The 26429-nt window shown below is 41.0% G+C and overlaps 1 protein-coding gene across 11 annotated transcripts in view; it reads right to left on the bottom strand.

The window, feature by feature from the left end:
* The window catches only part of HUWE1 (HECT, UBA and WWE domain containing E3 ubiquitin protein ligase 1), a 124465-nt gene that overhangs the window by 97664 nt on the left and 372 nt on the right, over window positions 1-26429 (bottom strand). For all 11 annotated transcript variants that reach the window (XM_044443521.1, XM_044443522.1, XM_044443519.1 and 8 more), the window contains exon 2: window positions 24358-24502. The gene's annotated coding sequence lies outside the window, so the exon portion shown is untranslated. The remainder of the gene's footprint in view (window positions 1-24357; window positions 24503-26429) is intronic.

Here is a 26429-nt window from a genome sequence, read left to right as displayed (position 1 = left end):
TGTATGATAGGGTTAAGAAGAATCAGTTGGAAGAATCAGTTTTGTTTTCTGAAAGGAAAACTTGGCTAGAGCTGAATGCACACCAGATGCATTCTGGTTCTTACATTTTAGATGCTGAGAACAGGTTGAACATCTCAGGTAGGGAACAAAACCCTAAGCTTGCACCAGGCTTCTTTTTCTGGATTGGCTGGTTCCAGGAAAGAACCCCACCTGAAGGGGTTCAAATCACTAGGTCTATATAGGACATGAACATGCCCAGCTGCCAAGGAGAAAAACAGAGGCAATCCAAGGGCCTTGTCAGAATGAGTTTGGTACTCAAATTCCCAGTCTGTTTCAAAAAAGTACCCAGTACTTGTCCACAGTAAACTATACAAATCAGCTAGGGAGACCAAGCAGTTCCACAATGGGACATGGGGGTGAGAGAAAAAGGGAAGCCCCCCCCCCCCCCGATTCCTTCTAGGCCCGAAAGAATAGAGGCAGGGGTTATTAAGGCTGAGATGGCTTGGGAACACCTTGAGGGAAGCATCTCTTTAGACTTGGACCTTCTTTATTTTGCCTCCTCCAGGTATGCTCTAAGGGACAAAGCCTACAAACAATCTGCTACAAAACGTCACAGGTACAGGTACAGGAGATAAATTTGTATTAGGAGAGGTGGGAGATACCTCCTAGCCCAGCTCCTCAGAATTGCCTTCATCAGTGAAATAACATCTCGCCTCCAGCTAGATAAAACAAAGGGCACTCCAGGCATTGACCACTGGATGACAAGAAGTAGAAAGAATTTTTATGAAGGACTGCTGACTCTTGATAAAAGTCCATCAGAGCTGATGGTGGGCAAAATTTGCAGCATTACATAGCTCTCCCCTTCTTTGCCATGCCAATTCTCTAACCTCTGCATACTCACAGGAGACCAAGGATGTGTTCAGAAAACACTTTAAGCCCAGGGTAGCTATCTAGCCACCTTGGACCTAAAGTTGCGGGGGGGGGGGGTCAGCAATGCCCAGGTTATGATCAGGCACAGTGAGGGTCCTCCAGCAACATCTCTCCTTCATCTCTCAGTTTTCTAGTCGATATCCCAGGGAACAGCATGCTGGCTGCTGAGGGGAGCAGGACAACAGCTACAGAAAGCAGGCACTTGGGAAGATTGCAGCCTAGGACACCCAGGGCTCCTTGGCCAAAGTGGCAGCACTTCTTGCCAATTGCAATAAGGGACTTTTATATCTTTCATCTTAAGCATGGCTGGGTTCAGATGACTTGCTAAGCCACAATTGCTTTTCTAAGCCCCTAAACAAGCCATAGCTACTTGGGTCATTTATAAGCCAGCCCATGGTAATTTATAAACCACCCTACCTTTGGACACAAAGGGCTGTATGAAGTTGTCAAGGCTTGCATGCAGCCTTTGGACTGCACATGCTTTCCCCTGTGCTCCCAAGCTGCAAATAATGAGTGGGAAACACTTCTAAGATCTGTTTTTCCTCCTCTTTGACTCGGGAAGAACTCTGCTTTCAGAGAAGAAATCATTTACAGATTTCCTCTGTTAAATCACCTTCAGTAAATAAGTAGGCTTTGACCCACTACATACCTAGCCATTTCTGAATAGATTTCATACAACTATTCCTTTCAGTCTCTCCCGCAATGCTGCCTCTTTTCTGGCTCACACATCAACTCCTAATATGAAGACAATAATTGTGTTGCCAGTGGCATTATACGATTGCCATTTCTGGCACAGCCACATCTTACTTTTAGCTTGGTTAATCACACCATAGAGGCCATTCTTCTTAAACCAGAACACCTTAGATAGAATAGGAACTTGCCAATGTTTTCTTTGTCATGCTGAGCTCATGTGTAAGATAGCATGTAAATAAAAATTAAAACCTTTATGTCCCAGCATCAACATTCTACAGGTCTAGACAGACAAATCCCCATGGTTTTTCTAGTTCTGACCATATTACAGTCTAATCTGGAACACACCTCAGTTTTTGCTTAGCTTTATCTTTGAATTTGGTAGTGTTGAAGGAACATATTTCTCTTCTTTAACACATCCTCAGCTGAAAGCCCACAATTGTTGATTTTGATGCTACTGTATATTTTCCATATTATGGACTGCTTCTTGAGTCTTCATTCAATTAACTGCTGTGCATGAACATTGAATAAAAATTTCTATGCCACCTTTCCAACAAGTTGCTCCAAGCAACTCTAAGTAGGCCCAAAAAAACCCTTCTCAGAAATTGTATGGCCAAAATTATCTAATTCAGCAGTTGTTCCCAGCTGCGGTGGAATGTCACTCACACGTCTCTAAAGGGGAGGATGGGCCAGTCAAAATTTGTTAGAACTGGAGAATTAACAAAAGCAGCTCCATTTGTGCCAGGGAAGGGCATAACTGCACAACTTTGTCTGGACTCTATACCATGTATTGCCATGACATATAGCCAGTGTCATTGTTTAGTCTTGTTGTACTGAATAATGCCATTTCCCTTTCTAAGCTTTGGCTCCTGTTGACCATAATGTTCTGTTCTAGAAGTCAACTAGCAGAAGTTACATACATGTACTATTTCTTAGTAGCTCTCAGCAGCATGAGGAGATGCTGAAGACTTTGTTTTCATTTATTACTCAGATAAGTCAGCTATCTTATCTCTCTCGGTGCAAAAAGGATAGTCTAGAACAGGGGTAGACAATTAATTTTCCTATGGGGCCACATGAGAAACTTTGACAGTTGTTAAGGGTCGGACCAATACACTTACAGCTCTGCTCAATATATATCTCTATAAAAACAGTAAATGAAACATTACAATGATACAATGAAAATGTGGAGCACAGAACAACACTATTTAATGAATATTCACAAAAACATTAACATTAACATTACATGAAAAGCAATAAATTCAATTTAGCAGATCCTTCAAAATAAAAGCAGTGCAGTTGTATTGCTTGCATCAATATTACGATGATATATATTTGCATTGACTTTTAATTTGCCAGTGACCTCATGTGGGCCAGTCAGGGTCAGCCATCGAGCCGGATGTGGCCCGCGGGCCATACAATGCCCAGGTCTAGTCTAGAATGTACATTATTGGCAGACACTTAATGGGAAATATGGCTTCATGAAAGCATTTACATATTTGTTTCTACATCTTGCACAACAGTCAATGTTCTGACACCATCAAGTGGTAAAATTATGAACTGCAATTTTTTAACAAGGAAGAATCCTTCTCCTCTACCCCATAAGTCAGTAATTGGCCACAACTCCCAAAAGCCCCAGCCAGAAATTATGGGCACTGCAATCTGAAACATCCAGTAGGCACCAAGGAGTCTACCACCACGATAAGCACATGCAGTGACCAAACTGACGTGTGTACCTTGCAAACCAAAGAAATGTAGACTCAGACTCCTGCATTGCTTAGTAAGGAGTATGACTCAGTGAATATGTAGGGATCTAATAATGTAATCCTAAGTATGTTTAACTGGAGATATGTCCCACTGGGTTCAGTGCAGCTTACTCCCCACTAAATGTGCGCATAATTACAGCCTTAGTTTTCCTGCTAAGCATTAAATTTCCTTAGAACCATTAGTCTGTGTAGCACCAATCTGTTTATGGGGACCCTTCTAAGGGTGTAACACCAGGATCTGTTGGCAGGACACAGCTGATTCCTTTCTCCTATGAAATAGCTCCTTCTTAGTTGTTAAGTTAGTCAGGATGTCTTTAGTTCTGCCTACCTAACACAGTGATTCTAGAGCGTGCACTGACACCAAGTGCAAAGGAAATGTAAGACCATCTTCAGACCTTCACACAGAAATCAATGAGTGCTGCATTGGTTTGATTTTAGGCTTCCCTATATTTTCTTAACAAATCAAATAATAACTAAACAGAACCTTTAACATAATAAAGAGGATATAATTTATCCCAAAGACAAACACAATATTTGTTATTTTAGTTAACACATTGAAAACCAACTTGAGCAATACACAAGCATTAGCAGGTCAGGATAGGTATCTGTACATAAAAATAGTATGCTGCTTATTTCATAACACTGCTTAACACAAATTGTCAGCAAGACCCAGAAACAAGAGCAAATAACCAAGCAGGTTGGTCTCCCCATCCTTAGATTTAAAAATGGCAATTCATAAATATAACCCGAAAACTGAGAAAACAGCAGAGTTCATACTGTTAGAGGGCATGAAGTATCCCCGGTGGGTCAAGTGTATCATGCAGGGTGGCACCTTCAAGAACTAGAATCTAGATTTCAGTTCCTGTGATTTGCCTGTTTCTGGCCCCATTCTTCAATCCATAATGTAGCACAGTGCACATGTTGTTATACACTTGACTTCAAAAGGTAAATATTTTTCCTATTATTTCTTTGCTATGCAGAAAACAGGGGCCTTTTTTAACACAATATACTTTAGAACAAATTGGCCTGTATTGTGTGTTTGGACTACAACACCCAGAATTCCCAGTCAATGGCCCTGCTTGATAGGAATTCTGGGAGTTGTAGTCCAAATGCCTCTGAAGGCCACCAGGTTGGGAAAAGCTGATTTAAATTAAGGGTGGTGCTACATACCAGAAGGATATGTGGCTCAGACTTAAAGGACAAAAAGAATGTACAACTTTGAATATACTAATTTACATATGCTCTAAAGTCTGTGCGCGTTTTTTTTTAAATAAGTGTCTTCCAAGGATACCCTTATTTATAAAAAGAGATGCATGGACAGGGGACAGGAGAGCATTCAATTTCAGAAAAAAGTCTTCAAGGCAGAAAGATTCAAAGGGAGTGGGGTAGGAGGAAGCAGGAGATGGCATACCTACAGGCAAATGCAACCAACCCCAAAGGGGTGAGATGTAACCGAGTTCATCATAGCTCCTGTACACTTAGTTCAGCATGGTGGTGAGAGAGGTAGCCTTCCAGAGATTCTGGGCTCAAGTCCTAGTGGGCCACTCCCCTAACAAAGTTACCACCTCAGATTTAAGCATAATTTTAAAAATTGCTGGAATCTAAATCTCAATCAAGACTCAAAACTCCAAATAAGATATGGAACTGTTTCACTGTAAACTAACATTTGGTTTCTATTCAGCTTTGTCACTTTCTATCTAAAAATGTGCCTAGCAGAATAGCTATTACAAGGGGTGTTCAATGTATTCTTGTATCAGCATGAAGAAAAAGGAATAATAAATTGAAATAATTTTTATTTTTCAATGTAATCCCCCATAACTTCAATCTACTTATTACATCTAGAAATTAACTTTTCAATTTCCTGTAAAAAATACACCTCCTCGTCTAAAAAAGGTGCGATAATTGCCGCCTTGAGCTCTTCATCATCAGAAAAGTGCTTTCCACGAACATCTTTTTTTGAACTCGGGAACAGGTAGTAGTCACTGGGGGCCAGGTCCGGGCTATAGGGTGGGTGGTTTATTTCTTCAAAACCACAGTCTCGTACAGCAGCCTTTGAAACATGCGCCGTGTGAACGGGCGCGTTGTCGTGAAGAAGCAACACACCTGCGGTCAGTTTTCCCCACCTTTTTTCTTTAACTGCTTCTCTTAAATTATGCAGAGTGGTTGCGAAAGAGGCTGCGTTTATGGTTTCACCTTTTTTTCATGTACTTGATCAATAAAATTCCCTTTGAGTCCCAAAACACTGTGACCATGATTTTTTTCGGCCAATAGAGTGACTTTGAATTTCTTCGGAGGGTCAGCATCTTTTTTATGCCACTGCATGGACTCCTGCTTACTTTCAGGGTCATAGTGATGATCCCAAGTTTCATCTCCAGTAACAATCCGGTCGAAAATACTTAATGGATCTTCACCACAGAGCTCTAAAAACTCCCTACACAGAACTCGACTCACACTTGTTTCTGAGGTGCCATGAGCATTTGCAGCACCCATCTTGCACAGACCTTTGAAAGGTTAAGATGGTCATGAAAAATAATAAATATGGTACCATCAGATAGGTTTGTCATCTCTGTTTACATTTTGATTTTTATTTGGGCATCTTCCAATACAAGTTTCTCAATTTTTTTCACATTTTCTTTCATAGTGGCAGTAACTGGCCCGCCCGAGTGAGGGTCGTCTTCAATGCTTTCTCTGCCCCTTTTAAATTCACTTGACCACTTTTGAACAGTAGATAACGAAGGTGCAGAGTCCTGGTAAACAGCCACCATCTCTTCATGAATGATTTTTTTACTTTTTCCTTGTTTTGTAAGAAACTTGCTCAATTTTCCTCAACACTATCGCGTCAGTCATTATGGTCGTCTTTCACTGAGGATTACTAGAGAACTTATTTGAAATTTTGCATGTATACCCTCAGATAGTGTCATTAGTTAATGAAATAATTAAATTACCCACATCAATAACAAATCAACCCAATACCAAGAATACATTGAACGCCCCTTGTAAATAGTGAAATGAACAAGCTTATGAGATGCAAAAGTTTAAAAGATAAAAGCAGATGTTGTTACTGTAGGATTCTGACTAATATAGGCTAGATTCATACAACACAAAAACCAGCTACTCACAATAGGTACCCATATTGTGCAAACTCAGACTGATTTCCCCATGGCAGCTTAGTTGTGGGCAACAAGTCACCATCTTTCCAAGTGGATCCTGGGAAACTATCAGTGCTAATTGCCTTCAAAGTGCCAAATGGCACAGGCTCCCTCTCTCTCTTCTGTGTGCCATTGTAGGTGTAACATGGCTTCCCCTCTTCATTGTCTTCTTTGAAGATCACGAAAACTAGTAGGTTTGACAGTCAACTATTGCAATCTGCATCTTGACAGCCCTTTCAAAAAGTCTAAGCAGCACCCTGGATGGGCTTCTTTGACTAGAACCATCTTTTACAAAAATTGTGCAAAGAAAAATGTACCCTCAAAAGTGCTTTTATTTTTTTAACTTAGCACAGTAGCAGAACTGCAAGGATATGGAGCCACAGCTGCTGCAATGTCCTGGAAAGTGCGAACCATTTTTTGCGGAGAGGTGAACATAAATTCCAGAACACTTCCTTTTCACATGCAATGCTCCCTCACATCTTCATTCTCTCATTTTTTACATTTTGACAGCTTTTGACATAAGGGGGTTTTTTTGGTGGGGGGGGATTCAGAGCCTCTTCTGCACAATGTCCAGGATCAATATCTGTTGGAACTTGGCAGCTGGCACCACCCAGGCCATTGCCCCAGCCAAATTCCTACAGCTGTCAATTTTCGACTATTTTTAAACCACCTTTTTGCAGAAATTTCTTTGCACTTTTTCCCTGCTGCTCAGAGAGTTTGAAGGAGCTATCAGTGGCTGTCAAAACTGGGATAATGGAATACCCTTGAATCAAGCTGGACTTTACGATCTTTGGACCAATGAAGGGTAAAGGAAGAATGCCATGATCAGCCTAAAATGGATCATGGTGGAGAGCAGGAGAACAACTTGGTTCTCCTGCAGTATCCCCTGGGATACTAGCAGAAGTACTGCAGGAGAGGGGGGGGAAGAGGAGGAAGGAAACTACCAACCCATAGTGAGCCAGAAAATCTGTTAGACTCACTGTGGGTTGTCTCATTAAGAACCAACCCAGCATATATTTATTGCTAGTGTGAGATAGCATGGCACATGAATGCACAAGTGGATTCTGTTTCTACATCTTTGAATGAAAGGTATAGACCTAGCCCATGGAACCATAATGATAGATACGTGAATAACCCATACACTAGAACTAGCCACTGTCCTTCAATATACCCTTGAGCCTAATGTGTGTTTTTCCTTGCCACAGACTCAGCAAATCCCCACAATGCACTTCAGTCACAGCATTCAGTGAGCCAGATGGATGAAAAGCATTTTTATCCACATGCCAAGTCAACTCTTGTGGAAAGATCAGCTATGAATTTAGTTGCCATAGCATTTAATCTGACTGTATTTGTGAATTAATCACAAGCTGTGTAGTCAACTAACCTAGTGGTACTGCATTTGTTTATTTACTGCTTTTAGCTTAACATTCTGGAGTCAAAATTTAAGCTCAGCATTCTCTGGACAAAGGCCTGCCTTCAGACAGACTGTCAGTACATTCCATTTGCTGCAGGCAAGGAGACAGTGAACTACAAATCCCAAAATGCAATACACTTGAGTGTGGCACTAAGCTCTAAAGTCATATGATCGAAATATGACAGCTACTTCCCTGAAAAATGAATATGCAAAAAAAAACCAAAAACAAAATCAAAATCAAAACCAAGTGCCAGAATCCAAGTAGGGAAGGGATCAAGTGTAGGAACAACCGAGGAAACCGAGGCCATTTTTCACAGAATTCTCTCACTTGACTTACAATTAAAGATGTTGGAAGAGTAACATTCCTAAAGAAAAATAATTCTGTATTCTACAGCAACCAGTTCAAATAGAAGTACTCAGGTTCATTTCAACAGTAAGTGATTTTTGAACCTCTGTCTGTCTCAATTAACAACATGAGCTTGCTTTATTTACTTCTTCACAGTGCTTGCTTGTACTTCTATACCCTTATGTACAAACTCCATATTCTTCAAGCAGTATCCTTACTCACAGCTGAGTGGAAAGCTATCTTACCACATGAAAACCAGAGGAAGCCATCAGACTACTAGTTTTATCTCACTCTCATTTTGCTTTATCATCACAGACTAGTAACACAGGGCTACTCTATAAAGTGAGAGAAGGTCAAGAGAACCCAATAGCTTAAGGAAGGAAATAATCCAGTGAAACAAAGGAAAGAAAAAATGAGCAAAGGAAAAATGAGCAAAGGGAAAAGCTGCCAGGGTAAAGAATTGCATATTTATTTGAAGTAACTAGCCAAGCTGTTGGTTGCAGGCCTCTAGCATACATAAAGTGTAGAACAGGTCTACTTCTTTAATACACTTATTGAGGTTATATCTTTGCAGGAACAGTTGAAACCTAAGCTATTTTAGTTTGGATGAAATTAAATGAAATTGGCTATGAAGAGATAGTGCTGTAAGAAATTACTTTAACTCTGACCAGCTTCTCCCCATTTATGGAAGAGAGCCATAAAGCAAACATTTAAAACTTTAAAGATAAGCAGCAAGATCAAACTACAGATTTTAAAAAACCAAAAGCCTAGTGTCAGAAAAATAGAAGAACTTCTTTAGAAAATGGACGCCACAAATGAGAATGCCCCACTTATCTCACCTCCAATGGCAAGGGTGGTCAAGGAATGCTTCCATTGGGCAGTGAAATGGTCAGGAAATTTATTGGTGATCAGGGACGGCCCTCAAGAATTGGTGAGATATGCCCCATAACTGGTCTCAGTCAAAAGTCTTACAGCTTAATTTTCTGAAAATGCTTCAATGGTTGCCTGTATACACCACATTTCAATAGCTTAAACTGTTACTGGGGTATGGGTAATTCTAGCCAGGCTGTCTATCAAAGAGACAGGATGGAGTTAAACATTAGTATTAGCATCTAGGCATCTAAAGACAAAGCTAGGCATCTAATGCGATGGGGGCAGCATAGAAATGTTTTAAATAAATAAAATAAAAACAACGCTAGGAGCAGTACTACCTCAGCCTGGTTGAACTCCACCCCCCCCCCCAGATCAAATATCACCACCCACCAACAGCAGCTGCATTTTGTTCAAAGCAGTCTTCAGTACACCATTTCCAGATGTCAGTTCAGCATAACCACTGGCTTACCCAAATCAGATGTAAAGGGAAAATAGAACTGGGTATCATCAGCCTAGTGATGATAACCTACTCAGTAGCATCATGTAGATGCCAAAAAGCACAAGAGGTAAAATGGAACTACAGCATAATTGTCATGAGGCTGAGCAGTCATCTCCCAGATTTTCCTGGAACAGAAAGAAATAGAACTTCACTCAGTACCTCTACTAGCACAACACAAACAGTGCCTTCAATGGCCTGATCCAGGGAGTCTATCCAGGATGATTTCACAGTCATTGGCATTCAAGATTGCCAGTCCAAAGAATGAGTGGGGTTGAAGTCTTACCCCTAGTATAAGTCATCTAGCAGGGCAACCAATAGAGCTTTTATGCTAAAACCAGGCCTGAAGTAGATCCAAATCATCATAAAAGTGTACCTTGGGGAAGACTTTATACTAATGCAGAAAATCGCTGCCACCCCCAGCAGTTATTTGCACTGTGTGGGTGTGCAACATGTATCATGCTGTATCCACACTGCCATACTTGCTCCTACTTCTACCAACAGCCAGTCCTCTTTGATTCTGCTCTGGCTGTGTGAGTTACACCTATATGATAGGAATGCAAATCCAGATGCTCCCCCACAGTCCCTATGCAGTAGACTAAGGTCCATGCAGGCTATTCAGAGCCCAAATGCAGTGTTTGCCCACACCTGCACCGAGAATCAGACCACATCACTCTCAGCACCGTGTCCATATCTTTGGGTTCTAAGCACTGACATTTATCCATGGCATAGCCAGTCTTCCCCAACCTGGTGGCATTCAGAAGCATTTGGACCACAGCTCCCAGAATTCCCATCCAGCAAGGCCACTGACTGGGAATTCTGGGTGTTGCAATCTAAATGTGTCTGGAAGGCACAAGGTTGGGGAGGGCTGACATATTCAGGACAGTGTTTGGTCTATTTCCCTAGAACTGAATTGTCAAAGCAGCTGCATTCAAGGCAAGTCAGTTGAGTAACATTTTATCCCTGAAGTGCTTAGCAAGCATGTCACAATATGCCTTGAAGGGTTCTCCTCTTATAGGCCATGCTATAAAAAAATGTCCTGAGCCACCATGGAAGACAGCCTTTTGAGAACACAATGGTAGACAGATACATAAATCAATAAGGTAAAGGTTTCCCCGTGATGTTACATCCAGTCATGCCTGACTCTAGGGGGCGGTGCTCATCTCCGTTTCCTAGCCGAGGGTGCCAGCGTTTGTCCGCAGACAGTCTCCGTGGTCATGCGGCTGGCATGACTAAACACCAAAGTGCACGTAACACTGTTACCTGCCCACCAAAGTGGTACCTTTTTATCTACTTGCATTTGCATGCTTTCGAACTGCAAGGTTGGCAGGAGCTGGGACAGAGTATGGGAGCTCACCCCATTGTGCAAATTCGAACCGGGGACCTTTCAATGAACCAGCCCAGCAGCACAGCTGTTTAAACCACTGCGCCACCTGCAGTCCCTACATAAATCAATATATCTGCATAAATTAAGGCTGATAGTCTAAACTGAGTCTACTGACTGACACAGTAGTTTTAAACATCAATTAAAAATCATTGTGCCAGCTTATTGTGTTGCAGAGCACCTTTTAGTGGCCCTCAAGTTTGCTGTTCAAGAATAACATTATGGCTTGGCATCAGCCTAGCATTTCACTAGGGCTTTTGTATTAATGTATGGATTCTCTCTCTCACTCTCAAACTTCCTAAGATTCTATACCACAGTAGGCAAATAGCCCCTTAATAGTTATACAATTGTCATCCTTCTCTCTTAACCTTACAACCATTTCCTCAAAGACATTCCAGGCATGTCAAGCTCATCAGCTACCTGTGAACAGAACAGAGCTGAACACAAATGTTTTCTTGTGACAGTTCTTATTGCTAATTAGAAGGAGTCATAAAAAGAGCAAAGAAAAAATAGCCCCATCCCACAGAACAGGTTTTGTGTTTTAACATGTCAGTTGGCTGGATTTTCCAGAACATGAGTCAAGTAAACAGTGGGAAAATATCTACAATACAGCAGTCAGAATCGAAATCTAGATCACTAACAAGTGTGAGAAACAGTTTCTAATACTCTACGGGTAACTTGGCACATAAAGCCCTTGAAATAAATGTACACAACAGCAAGGTTCATGAACTAAATACTTGTAAGTATTGTTTAGAGGAGGGTGAGTTGCTTACACCATTTTCCAGCAAGCAAGAAGGACAAGACAAACAAACTTGCAACAGTGTCTTCGTTTAGTTTCTTCATTGTTGCTTTGAAGAGATAAAGTCTTAATATATAGTGGTACCTCGGCTCGGTTCACAAGCAATTCGGGTCGCGAACAAAAATGTCATAAAAATTTTGACTCAGGTTGCGAACTCCACATTCGGTGGTGACCACAATCGCGGCCATCTTCTCACTCCCCCAAGTGGGGAGATGGCCACGATCATGGAAGACAGATGCGATCATGGTTGTGCTTGGGCGGGTTGGGATCATGCTGGTGAGGAGATGGCCGAGATTGCACCCAACTTTCCTGCAGAAGTGCAACAGTGATCTCGGACATCTTCCCCCCGCCCCGAGCGAGCCTCCACTCATGCCTGCACCCGCGTCTGCGCCCATCTATGGCTGCGATCGTGATCACACTTGTGCAGGGATGATAGGCACGATCACGGTCGTGCTGGGGAGGGAGAGATGACCGTGCTCATGCTCAGGGTGAGATGGCCATGATCTTTGTCACTTTGCTTCAAATGTTTCTGATAAAAAAATGATTACAGAACAGATTAACCTTGTTTACACTGAACCTTATGGGGAAATTTGATTTGGCTCACAACCAATTTGGGTCACAACCAGAGTCCTAGAATGGATTAAGTTTGTGAGCCAAGGTACCACTGTACTTGGTTATGAGAAGGTTCACAGATGGTACAGCTATGTAAAACAGATGCATCCCAAAGTCACCAATGATTTCCACTCAAGCCATCAGTGGAGAGAGCTCTAAGGTGCTACCTACCGAGAGAAAACTTATCAGAGGACAATGTATACATAATGTTTAATCATGATTAATCATAATTTGTTCTGCTGGTTGAGATCCCAAATGCACAAAATATAAATTATGCCAAGTTGAAGGCAGTAGTAGAGGAAAACAAATTAGAAGGTGGATCAACTGCATAAAGGAACCTACAGCCTTGTACAGTGGTACCTCGGCTCACAAACACTTCAGTTCACAACCAAATTGGGTCGCAAACAAAAATTTCATAAAAATTTTTACTCAGGGCCACGAACTCCGCATTGGGTGGCAACCATGGCCATCTCCCCACACCCCAAGTGGGGAGATGGCCACGATCATGTGGCGGGGGGGATGGCCACGATCGTGTCCATCTTTCCTGCACAGGCATACCCATGACTGCACCTGTCTTTCTTACACAAGCGCGACCATGATCTCAGCCATATCCCCCACCCCCAGCACGATCATGCCCGTCTATCCCCTCAGGGTGTCCGTGTTCACGCCCGCCTCTCCCCCCGTCCCCAGCATGCCTGGATGACAGGTGCGTGCAGGGATGACCGGTGCAACCCGGGTCGGGCGGGGGGGGGGGGGTGAGGAGATGGGCACGATCTTTGTTGTTCTTCGTCACTTTGCTTCAAATTTTTTTGATGTGTGTCCAATTTGGGTCACGACCAGAGTACTGCAACATATTAAGTTCGTGAGCCAAGGTACCACTGTATCAGAACAAGCATGTCATGGATAGGACATCATGGATGGCTTTCATCATTGGGTCACCACAAGTCAGAGATAACTTGATGGCACAGAGGAGCATGCCAAGCCCTGCTAGCTTTTAGAAAAAATATTTAGCCCTGCTTATCTCCATCAGATAAGAGATGCAGAAACTACGTTGACCATGGTCTGACAGATGTGGACATTGGCTCTCCTCACACATAATGACAAGTCATGCAGGAATGGCTTTATAAATGAAATCCACAAGCATGGTGACATATGGCACATTAAGTTAGCTTGAATCCCCACAGAGAATCAACATTTTATCGTAAAGTAGCCACATTTCAGCATTGCTTCTCATTATGTCTGAATCCAGTTACAAAGTTTTTCTGAGGTTTATGTTTCTACCATCAAGTTGGGTGGCAAGAGTGGCTGTGGGAGCAGTAGATGCTCCCACCTCCATTTTTTCACTGTCCTGTTCCACCTAGAAACTGCTGAGGCAACTGCAGCCATGCTCTGATTGGCTGCCTTGTCCTGCTTTTTCCCTCTTTCTGGGCAATGCCTTCCCAATGCCCAGCTGCAGCTCTGGAATATTGGCAGCAGCAGGGCATTGTTCCACACCATCGCCAGCAGCAGCAACTGTGGAGGCAGACATGCTTGGCGCTCCAGTCTGGTCACTGCCCTTTGCTAGAGCAGCACTTTGAATTAGTTATACATTTATTCTACTTGAGAAGGCAGCTTTACACAAGAAGATCACACTGGCTGAGCATGGGCATCACTATCAGGACAATCACCCTGAGAAGCCCAGAGCGCCTGCTCTTTCCCAACCTCATCACTGATCCTATCTTGTCCCTGAAATTCCTGAGGCTGTCAAACTCAATTGCCCCCATCCCACCACCACAGTTCTGGGACAAACACATTCCTTGTGGCTATCCAGAAAACTTTCCCAGACAGGCCTCAAGGGAAAGTCATTCCAACAAAGACCCACATCCTCTGTCCTTGGCCTGGCCACACAGATGCCCTCTGGGTACCTGACGTCAGGGGATGGTGGCCCCTGGCAGTGTGTGAGAGTCCTGGGCACATGCATGTGTGGAGTGGACACATGTGCAGCCAGAGAGAAGGTAGAGGGGCGTGTGTGCACTTGCATATTGGCACAGAACAGGGGAGCAGCAGGGACTGTTCATATAGTGCTACTCTAGTGAGTAAGCAGTTGCTTCACAGAGTAACAGTAAGAAACAAATCAAACAGGGCAGCTAGTGGAGGTCATGCTCATAGGAGCATGTGGGCCAATGGAGAAGACAGGAAAGAGCAGTACATGCTGGGATTGATTTTCAGCCATGGGGCTGATGGGATTCATGCTGCCATTTGAACATGTGGAAACTACATATGAATTACCTCACAAATGTATGAATAGAGGACACAAAGTAAGAATGGTAACTTTATGCTATTGGTTAGCATTATGTGCTAACAGCCCCTTTGTTTTCCATGGCTATTGCTAATCCACTTCAAACTAGTCCTATTCCTTGTTTCCAGCATATCCTAAAACATGGATTAATGCAACCATTATCTGCTTAGCATCATGTCAGCATAGGGACCAGGCACCAAAATTAACTACTTGCTAAAAGGAGACTGGAGCTGTGCAAACCCTGAGGCTTACTAAAATAGATGAATCTGATCAAGTCACTTCACTGGTTAATCTTAAGACCCTGAAAAGAATCATTAGAAAAAAAACCAAACACTTAAGCACTACCTTCCAGAGATCCTTAGGAGATGTTTGTATAGGTTTATAAGTAATTTATTTTAATTCAGTAGAATTTATACATGCATCAGGTAAATTCCAATTCACAAACCTCCCAAGAATATAAGAATGAAATAGATCAGCCCTTCCAATAGGAAGTAAACACTTCTACAGATAAGGTTTCTCTAGATTTATAGATGAGGTCTCTTCACGTTTAGTAGAAATGTTCTTGACCCACATGAAAACAAAACTGTTTCTAAAGCTGCAAGTCATTTTGCAAACAGAATGATTATGAGTTCTGCCAATCCATTTTAACAGCACCACTTAGAAATAGCTCATTGCCCTTTTCTTTATTCCTTCAACCTATCTGCATCAGCTGAAAAATCTAGGTGAAGACACATAAATCATGCTTGAAGCATCCAGGCCAAACACAAAATGTATCTGTAGTTCAGTATATTTTGCCACACACATCAATGCCAGTTACTTGAGGTTTCTATTGACTCTCAATCTACCTTCATACCAAGAGGAAACACTAAAAGCTGCTAGATTTAAAAACCATGAAATACAGCTAACTGGAATATATTATGTAGATATTCTCCCACTACCACAAGCAGACACAGTTTGAAAAAGCAGACTATATAACTTAGCTATAGATTCTTCTTTCCAGAAAACTACTACTAAAAGTAAAGATCTATGGTCCCCTGGTACATGCTAGAGCTCTACACACAACACCAGTTTAAACAAAGCCTGCCTAAATAGTTAAATAACTCAATTTGAGAAGCCAGTTTCCATCATAATGATAGAACTACATCCACCTTCCCAAAAGGAAATATGAGCAAATGCACAGAGCACAAGATTTGCAGATCCATCCCCAACAAGAGACAAATAAAACCTTAAACAAAAAGCAAAGCTTTATACATACCCCAAATGCTGAGGTCTTACCCCAAACTTGATACAGCATCTCTGAAACAAAGTACAGGGTCAGCAACAAACAGAAGGTCCACTGCTGTTCCTCTCCAGCTCAGAGGTGGCAAGGGTCAGCAGGTATTGGCATGATCTGCTTGCTATGACAGTCCATTGAAAATTATTTAGCTCATAATGAGACTTGGAAAGTATCTGCTATCATGCTGAATATGCAACTCCCAACTGGAGTACTGTCATGACATCCAAACCCAGGATTCAGAAACTATACAAGGCATAATCCACATTCAGTTTGTTGTAGGTTTATATGAGGATTATTTAATACTTGCAGAACCCCCAACAACTTAATGTGCACAACACAACAATCGCTGAATTAGGGCTGCAAATGCAACCCTCTCCCAGCACAATTTACATGAATAACCCAAGGTGAATTTTAGTGTGGCCAGGTGGTTTCAGTCCTGCTCCAAAACAGACAGGGGCAAGTTTTAGCTACATTATTCTTCTCAGAACCAGCAAAAGGCAGTAAAATCTCATGGATTTAGGATGACTTCCATCCCAGGACTCTTTTTAACAGTACTGCACCAAATTGGGCAAAGCCACCTAAGTTAAGCTGCCCCAGAAGAAGCCACTGACTGCAGCCAAAATCTGCACCTATCTAAGAGGACCAAAAAGTAGTTATTGCCTATAAGAAACTTGGAGTATGAGCATATTTGCTAGAAGGAGCAAGATGTATGAGGAATGATCAGGCTCAATGACAACATCCACACATGGTACTGCATCAAGAAGTTTGGAAATTAATAGACTCAGTGTCCCAGATTAAGCTTCAACAAAACCATCTTCCCAAGAAAAAAACAAACCTGCCTTATCAAGTCCAACCACTGGCCCATTACACATGGTACTGTTTACTGCAGCTGTAACCAGCTCTCCAGGGTCTCAACATTAACCGTGAGGATCAAACTCACTATGCTCACAAAGCATAGGCGCTGCAACTGTGCTATGACTCCTTCTCCTAGCAAATACATTATGGATTGTGTCAGGTTTGCATTACAGATGCATGTTTGGTTTCAGTTTCCCACATCACATGTCATGCTATTTCCAAAGCATTCAAGCTAACACAGTTACCACTGTACCAGCAGTGCAACTGTTTAAATGCAAAAGTCATACTATATACACTGGTACCTCACGAATGCCTTGACTCAAGAACGAATCGGGTCATGAACAAAAATTACTGAAAAATTTTTATTTGGGTCACGAACACCGCTTTGGGTGGCAACCAAGATTGCAGCCATCTCCCCCCGCCCCCAGTGGGGAAATGGCCACGATCACGGTTCCATTCGTGCAGGGAAGGCATCTGTGATCAGAGGCATGCTGCTGCACTAAAGTCGGGTGCAGCAAAGCAGAGCAGCAGGGGAGGTGGCTGAGATTCCACCTGTCTTTCCTGCAGCCGTGTGACTCTGATCACGGACACCTTCCCTACATGAATGGAACAGCAATCGAGGCCATCTCCCCACCCCCAGCGCACCATTTGTGCCCATCTCTCCCTCCGCCAGTGCACCTGCAATCACGCCCATCTCTTCCCCCCCCAGCGCGCCGGGATGACGGGCGCCTGCAGGGATGACAGGCACAATCTCAGTCGTGCTGGGGGGGGGGGGGGGGAGGGGCCCACGTTTGGGTTGGGGGGGGGGGGGGGGAGATGGCCACGATCTCTCGTCACTTTGCTTCACATTTTTCTGATTTAAAAAATGGTTACAGAATGGATTAACCTTATTTGCATTGAACCTTATGGGGAAATTTGACTTGGCTCACGACCAATTTGGGTCACAACCAGAGTCCTGGAATGGGTTAAGTTTGTGAGCCAAGGTATCACTGTATATCAAAGTATAAGGAGACTCAAGTATGAGATTGATATTTGGGGCTATTTTTCTGATGTTTTTCATATCTTGGGTGTGTTAGATGGTCCCCAACTTTTGCTTCACAGTTTTCAGTTTCAAGGGGCTCCTATGCACACCTATATTTATCAGCCAGACTCTAGACTTTAGTGACATCTCACATCACTGTATTCTAGATAACAGACATGTTCCCTCTGATTTCACTCCTGAAGGTTCTGTAAAGTTGGGAGGCTAATGGTGGTCCGCAAGGGGGGTGGCTGACTGGGGTCAGTCAGGGAGGATGACTGGTGCCAGGACCACAGATGGACACCGGGAAGGAGGCCCATGTTGGCAGTGCTGTGTCTCTCCACAGGCAGCAGCACAGGGAACACTCCCTTTCCCAGCTGCCGCAGCTGGCCCAAAACAGTGTTCTCCCCCACACCACAAGTGCCAGACTCAGGACTTGGCCTGTGGCTGAGTGACACAACACAAGATGAGCTCACCTGGTAGCAGTAAAATGAGCTTGGAAATACAATTGTTTATTATCAATCTACTTTTTAAAATGAATATAACACAATGAAAAATTTCCACCTGGCATGTAAGATGACCTCCTTGCTATTTTTGGTTTCAACAATCCTCTTATATACCAGTATATACGGTATTCCTGGCAACTTTAGTCACAGCTAAAAGTTATTCTACAGGCAAAGAAAAAAATTATACATTCTCCTGGGGACTATACTACATGTATGGACATTCAGGAAAAATCAGGGAGTTTTGAGCATTCAAATTTGAAGTTGGGAAGTTAAGATAAGCTATTATTCACAGGGTCTTAGAAGAAGATCCATGCATTTGCCTTTGAAAGGTCAAAGTTACTCAGAAAAGGGTGATCAAAATCCCAGAGGCTAGCCACAGCATACACATTGGAAATCCAGGAAGATCAGCATCTTGCCTGAATTTCTCTCAGACTCCTATGGGGCCTAAAACATACCCGCTTCATCACTGCAACAATTTAATTTAGAGTTTAAATTTTTTTGGGAACACAACACATTAAATCCTCCTATGAATAACTACCCAAAAGGCACCCAAAGGCAGAATTGCAAGACAGTGTCCCAGAGTGATGGAACTTCCAGCACACTCATTGTGCTCACAGTTATAAAAGGGGATAGCAGCATCAACAGAAGTTTGAGAGTACAATGCTAGGAAGTGTAGACTCAGTTTATTCACCCTGCAACTGCCTAGAAACAAAAGCAACACATGGAAAACCCTCTTAAAGCAGCTTTAGGGATAACAACTCATACAGATATGCAAAGGCTTAGGTAAAAGTGCACAGTAAGTAAAACAAGAATCAAAATACAAAATTGGTTTTTATAGGATTACAGTTTCTAAGGCTAACAGAAACCAGTACACATGTCTGTGCTGGAATGTAGTGTGGGAATGAAAAATAAAATCCTTTTCAAAAATAAGCTTATGTTAATTCCTTATTATGCAGCATACTCCTTTGACACAACTGTTTAAATGGACATTTCTTCCAGTCAATGGACATTTCTGACTCAGCTTAAGGAATATTCAAAATATCCACAAGGAATGACAGCCAAGAGAGTTGTCTCTTAGTCAAGAACTTAAGGTTCATAATTATAAGATTCACATGGTTAAGCACAAAAACCCACCATTGGAATCAATTTAAAAAAATTTCATTTTCAAATGTTTACCTTTGGTAAACTCATCCCATATATATTCAATTACCAAGTAACCCCTGAGAAGAAACTCAGGACCCTGCAGAAGATTCTGGAACACATTCTAGAGTATACAATGCTGAGAATTAATCAGTAGTTTTGCTCAACAGGCCTATCTGACATTTGTACAACTTCAACATACCCAATATCAGACTGCAGCTGTACACTGAAGGGGAATAGTAATAATGACAAGTTGTCTTTCTGGAAGTTTGCTCACCAACTCTATCTACTCTTTGAGGAACTGTTGGCAAGCTCATTTAAGTTCAAGGTCCCCTAGAATACAAAACATTTAAAAGCCATAGCCCTAAAGTACAGTATTTCATGATCTTTTTCCTGACTGCAGATGCATTTTTTCTTTAGAGCTGTCTTTTGAGAAAAAGTTTTATTTGACAAAAGTATATTTTGGAGTATCTGTATCAAGCACTCAAGGTATTTAACACACTAATGTCAATGTACTAAATGATTCTTTCCATGTTTAAATTGTATGATGTATTTATGACTAGCAAACTTGCCTCAGTATCAAGGGAAAGAAACAAGTTTCCATTTCTCGATCAACAGAGTAACACTTCAGCAAAGAGTTGTTTATTACTTTGATACTTGGAATTACTGAACAAAAGTATGTGGTTACAATTCTTATGGTATATGCAGCTTACTACTTTTGCTGTGTGCTATATTTAAGTAGAACACTCACAAAATTATAAAGGTACAGGCACATATGTATACATCAGTGGGAGAGCAAAATTTTTTAAAAGCCAAGTTAACAGGCATTAGAAAAGAGGAAGGTTTAGGCTGATGCCACACGTTAAAAGCAGATCCCAGAAAGAATTCTGTAAGTAGGATGCTGCAATTGAGAACACACTCTAACCAGTGCTATCTAGTTTAACATCAATTTAGATAGTGGGAGCACCCAGGCCAGGGCTACCAAAGCAATTGAGCAGCTGTGCTCTCAGTAACTACTGCTGGTTAGCAATCCAGTAGTTCAAATTTGGATTAATTATAAGTTGAGCAGTCTTCAAGAGCAGTCATATTGGCCAGAAGATTACCAAAGCATGGATGTAACCAGGCCTTTTATCTATTAATGTGAGATTTTGACATTGAGGAAAACTGCAAAGTCACAAAACATGGTCAGAAGGGGGTACAACTGCAAACCAAAGCTGCTTCTAAACTTTAAGTTTACTACCTTAAGCCAATTTATACCTATAATGAATGCAGTGTTCCCCAGTATTTAACCAATACATACTTAGTAGACTCTTGAGGACCCTAAAAAGGATTGAGCATGTACAACTAGTTTCAGATTTGAAACTAAACAATTTATAATACATGTTTCCAAGTTCTATCCAGTGATCCCAATGGTTATTCATCTTCCACACCTGTCTCTGAAGCATTAATAAAATCCTATGACAATTAAAATTGGATGGATCATAACCTATATATATATCCCAAATTCCTTAACGAAAGGGCATCTCATTTTATCCTGTCAATTGAGATAAACAGTCCTCCCCAAAATGACTTGGCTTCATACCCAAGAAAAGATCTGAAACTCAAAGCTTCATATTTGAAGACCAATAATATACATATCAGCACACTGGTCCAGATTAGTTAGGCCATTATTGTTATTCAGTTCTAAGCATGCATTTAGGCAACTCTTCTGCTTCTGAACAAGATGGAAGATACAAGCTAAAAATAGGAGGAACCTGAAAGTCACTTTCACATATACACAGCAAAAGAATACTGAGAAGTTCTAGCTCCTGGCAGTTTCTCTGTATTCATACAGACCTCCCCAAACAACAATGAAGTCTGAAATAAAAGTTCATGCTGTTTTGTTACAGCTGCACAATTTTGCATAACAGCATTCTTAACTACAATGACAGGTTAGTCATTCTTTACATGTTCCAATTGATTTTTAAATATGCTCACTGAATTGATAAACTGTGCTCTTTCAATACAGGGTCTCTGATCCTACAACCATACAGGCCTTGAACATTCTGGCAAATGGTCTCTTGAAAAACATATATCAACAATGGAAATTGATGGGCTCATTAAGAGAGAACTAACTTCAAATAAAGTACTGAGCTAATCTTTTCAGTTTGAACATTTGTTTACAGGTTTGCAAGTCACTCCAAGAACCAGATATGTTAAGCTGGTCAACAAGTATATCAGGTTTTAGCAACTCTGCCATTGTGACACACCAAATAAGAGTTTCAGAGTCAGAGGGCAGAACTGGCTCTAAAGTCGATACTGTATCTATGGAGCTAAACAGTCACTAATATAATTTGTAGTAACTGAGGATCACAGTAGCTACTCAATACATATAAATACAAAACAAGAAAGGCCAACATTTATATTTGCACCTAAGTTCATACAGGTATCTCTCAGGCCTTCTCCCTCCAAAGGTTGGTTCTTAGTACAGAAAGACTGTCTCAAATTGCTTGGAATACGACATCAAAAACTTTACAGAGTTAAGTCAGCACAGCTTTTCTGAAAACTACTTTTTGTATAACATCTCGAATGAATAATGAACTCCCAGACTAAAACTCACTTTAATCAGATTACAAATCCATTTTCAACATGCTAAACAGCCACTCACCTGGTCACCTATGATGATTACAAATTTCTAACAGCAAGATGAGCAGGAAGGAAAGCTCTATCAAAACAGTCCTTTATCATTAAAGAAAAAAAGTCTAACAGGTTTGTGAAGACAGGTGGACTAATAGAAGCTTGTGAATTGATTTGCAGAACTAAGATTCCTTCATCTGAATAATAAGCCAAGCATCAGAAATAGCTTTTTGCCATGCATTCCTATTCTAACATACCAAGTGCTGAATATACCATATGTAATTATAGATACCATACAGCTCAGTTTCTTGCCTACAAAAGCAACAAGGAAAAAATACTCAAAAGGATATGTACTCAATTCACCAAGATAATTACAGCTCAATCCTTTCCTACTGATCATTATCCAATATGATAGCCAAGGGCTTTAGGATCTTCTCCAGCACTACATATATCACTCAATGACCTTAATTTGTACTGATTTAATTAAAATGTTCTTACATCATGTGAAGATTTAAAATATAGAAAATGCCACTGCAAGTCATGAGCTGTGTGAACAGCCATGTTATTTATAATCAAACTATTTTACATTTCCTACATTAAAGCAATCCAACTAAAAAAATGATTGGAAATACTATACCTCCACTGAAAATACTATTACGCAGGAGATGAGCAATGAACCAGAAAGTTCCTGGTTTGGTAATTTTATCTCTACCATGAACTCACTCAATGGCTTTATGCAAGCTACATACTCTCAGCAATATGGAGATAACTACCTACCTTTTAGGACTATTGTGAAGATTACATACATATAGGTAAAGTGCTTAGTACATTTAAAAGCACTATATATTACTGATTATTACTATTATATATCAATGTACCACTTCTAGAGACCAGAATTGTCTGAAAGGCAGAATAAAAATACTTCTCAGAATTACCCTTTCATATAGGAAAGAAATACCTTTCACACAATTATCTGTGCCCATCTCTGCGTGGTACTGCATGTTAACACATACATGCTACTGCAACATATAACTTTAAGTAATCAATATCAAAAGATAATGTGCATTCTTCATAAGATCAAGTAGGCATGCTTCATCAAAGGTCAAGTTATTAACTAGAATAGACAAGTGAAATGTACAGAAACAGTATACACTGAAGTAACAGATGCTAGAACAAACAAGTAACCATCCCTTTCTTGTGTTTGTGAGCGTTCACAGGCATCTGATGGGCTTCCATTAAAAGTAATACTGAAAATGGACCTTGGTCTAAACCCACAAGGCAGGTATGTTCCTTACCCATTAACACCTTCACTCTTGGCTGGCCTTCACACAGATAGCAAGGGGCCACCATAGAGATAATATCTAAAGCCCACACAAATGTTACTGAAAAAACAGGACAGGTTATCCTGTTTTGACACCAAAATGCCAAAATGTTCTTCATGTGCATGCAAGAGCAAATTAAAAGATAATTAGAATATAAAGACTGCAAAGTGAAGCTAGAGGGTTCAATTACACTTTCAGAGAGCTCAAAAAACAAATGGCTTTTTGCAGCTCTGGTCAGGTTTCCACAAACTAACATTAGGGTACAGTAGTTGATACTGATTTCTATAAATACTGGATTCTGTTCTCAAGAATTTTAGCAAAGTTAAACCAGGGCCCTGTTCACCAGAATTCTGAAATGTAGACACTTCTTTCTTGGCAGTTTTAGACAAGCTGCCTCTCTGCCTCTGGTTATACTCTTACATAGCCACAGTCAAGGTGAAACTATACCATAATTGTTTACACAATGGTTTCCTTCACTAGAATTTAGAGATGCAAGTATTAACATTGCACAGCAAGAGTTCTGAAGTAGCAAGTAAAGTTACAACCAGAGGTGAGTCTGTGGCTCTCCAAATGCTGGACTGCAATCCTCACCAGTGCCACCCAGAATGGCCATCACTCATTTAGTGGGCGATTTAGCGCAAAAATACGAGGTCTACGTGCTTCCCCAACCATGTCTTATAGCTTTGATTATGGAAAAGTGAAATAAGCCTACATCCATTCGCTATACCCGGAACAGTTATAGCCCCATACAAACCTGAACAAGGTTTTGAAGCAAATAAGCAAAAGCTGCTCTTTTATGGTCACAGGATACCTTGTGTTGCAAGAAAATTTCAGGGAACTGCTGATATTTGAAGAGAAACAGAGTTTAACAAAAGAAGTCCAGTACTAACCTGGAATCACAGCCAATCCATACTTGGCCTGGTCTGCTGTCCGAGTCACTTTTCTGGCACCTTTTGCCTTACACTAGTCAGCCAAGGGTAACACTTTATGAATTCTCAGTCACTCTAATCCACTTATGTCAGACTATTTTAGGGCCTGCAACAAAAACATATGGGTTACTATTGGGCTTCAAGCATGTTGTACCCAAAGAACCAAAAGGTATTTTCTAGAAATGTTTCATAGTGGAGGCACTGGACAGTAGTCGTTCTAGTCTTTCATGGCAAGATTATTTCTTTTAGGTGCCAAGATGCCTTAGAATACAAGAAAGCAGATGTACAATTCACTAGCAGGTAGCCCATCCTGATCACTCTAACATGATTACCTGGCTTACAGAATCAAATACAGAGATGAACTGGCCCAGATTCTTCTGTCTCCACACAGACAAGATAGAACTAAGAAACTTGGCATATTGGTTTATCATTCACTACACCTGCAAACTCTTTCTATATACCAAAGGCTTAAAGCTGCAGAAAGATTTTCAAGAATCATATATTTATTCAGTATTTATACAGTGTGACACTTTAAAAAAAGATTCACTTTTACTCAACATTATGTACTATCCTCCAAAGTCCTGATTTCTTTTTAAATAAAAATGTTTTATCCTTGAAGACATGAGTTCAGAAAATATCTACTACATCTACAAAATCACCAAGTAATTTGCCATCAAACCAATTGTGTTTTTTCAATCTTTCTTATTACTGTATCATGCAAGAACTGTAACATAAGGATCCAACTTTGCCAGTCCCATTACTCATAACGGAAGAGTACTAATGAATGAAACACTACAGGGGTTTACTAATAAGTCCTACAGAGGACAATGTTCCATCAACTATATAGCATAGAAAAAGATAGGAAAAATAGACCATTGTTAACAGCTCATAACCCACAGCCAGAATGAATATCATAAAACTTCAGTTTTGTACATGCATTCCAGCTTAGGGTAAAGATGCAATCTGTTCCTTTCTTATTGTTCCTTGAGCAATAGGTTTACTTCACTTACTTCAGCACCTGACAAAAAGACACCTATTAAAACTTCAACTATCCTTTGCAAGATTACTAGGTCTTTGGTAGAGAACCACAATAATTTATATACAAAATATAATGGAAGACAAAACAAGTTTGTGATTAATCTTGCATCATTTGTACAAACACGTTATTCAAGCAGTTTCCCCTATCTATGTGTAGCTCCTATTTAGAGCTTCAAAAGCCTCAATTCAGGACTGTAAGAAGTGAAGAATTATCAATTACATATAAAAAAGTCCAAACCTGAGGCATAGAAGTCTTTTAAGTCTTCTTACGAGCAGCCTAGACAAAGAGGTTTACAATTACTGGGCTGGACCTAAGACAGCAGGAGAGGAAATCCCCGCAGTACAGAAGACCATTCTTCTCATTAAAAAAAGCTTACAAAAACATGTGAGACTAAAGCTAGCAGCTCACTTATTCGAATAAAAGCCAAATAGCCACAGTCAAGAAGATGCATATAGTCCTAATCTTTGGCATATGGGATACAGAAAAGGAAAGAAAAAATGAAGAGCTAATTTTCTATTAGAAAAACATGAAATCAGGCTCAGAGGAAACCAAGTAGGTGCCAAGTTAAAGAATGAAATCTGCACACATTAATGTAGGACTAATTCCCAAGAACTCAGCAGGACACAGATCAGACTAGCCTATTAGCGTTTTTCCGAGAGAGATGAAGCTCCTTATCCGATAAAATATCTTCTAGCATGAGATGAGCCTACAGTGGCGACATCGGGGGAGGGGGGGGGCGATGCCCTATTTGAAAAGGCAACAAGTAGAAGGGGAACAATTACGAGAAAGATTATTGTGCTCACCGGGACTCACATGCCTGCTTTTGCGGGGGTGGAGTGATACTTGAGATGTGCTTCTTAATAAGAAGAGAGGTTAAGCCCCTTTCCATTTTGGAATCAGGTCCCATTTGAGGGAAAGAAAGGGTGAAGCCACCTCTTCCCATCCCGCTCTAGCCAGGACTTCGACCATTTAGCTACGGGGAAAAACCAGGCCC

Source organism: Varanus komodoensis, unplaced genomic scaffold, assembly GCF_004798865.1.
Source record: "Varanus komodoensis strain SLA01 unplaced genomic scaffold, ASM479886v1 scaffold42, whole genome shotgun sequence".
Lineage (NCBI taxonomy): Eukaryota > Metazoa > Chordata > Lepidosauria > Squamata > Varanidae > Varanus > Varanus komodoensis.
The sequence above is the reverse complement of the archived record's forward strand: the minus strand, read 5'-3'. Positions and strand labels throughout refer to the sequence as shown.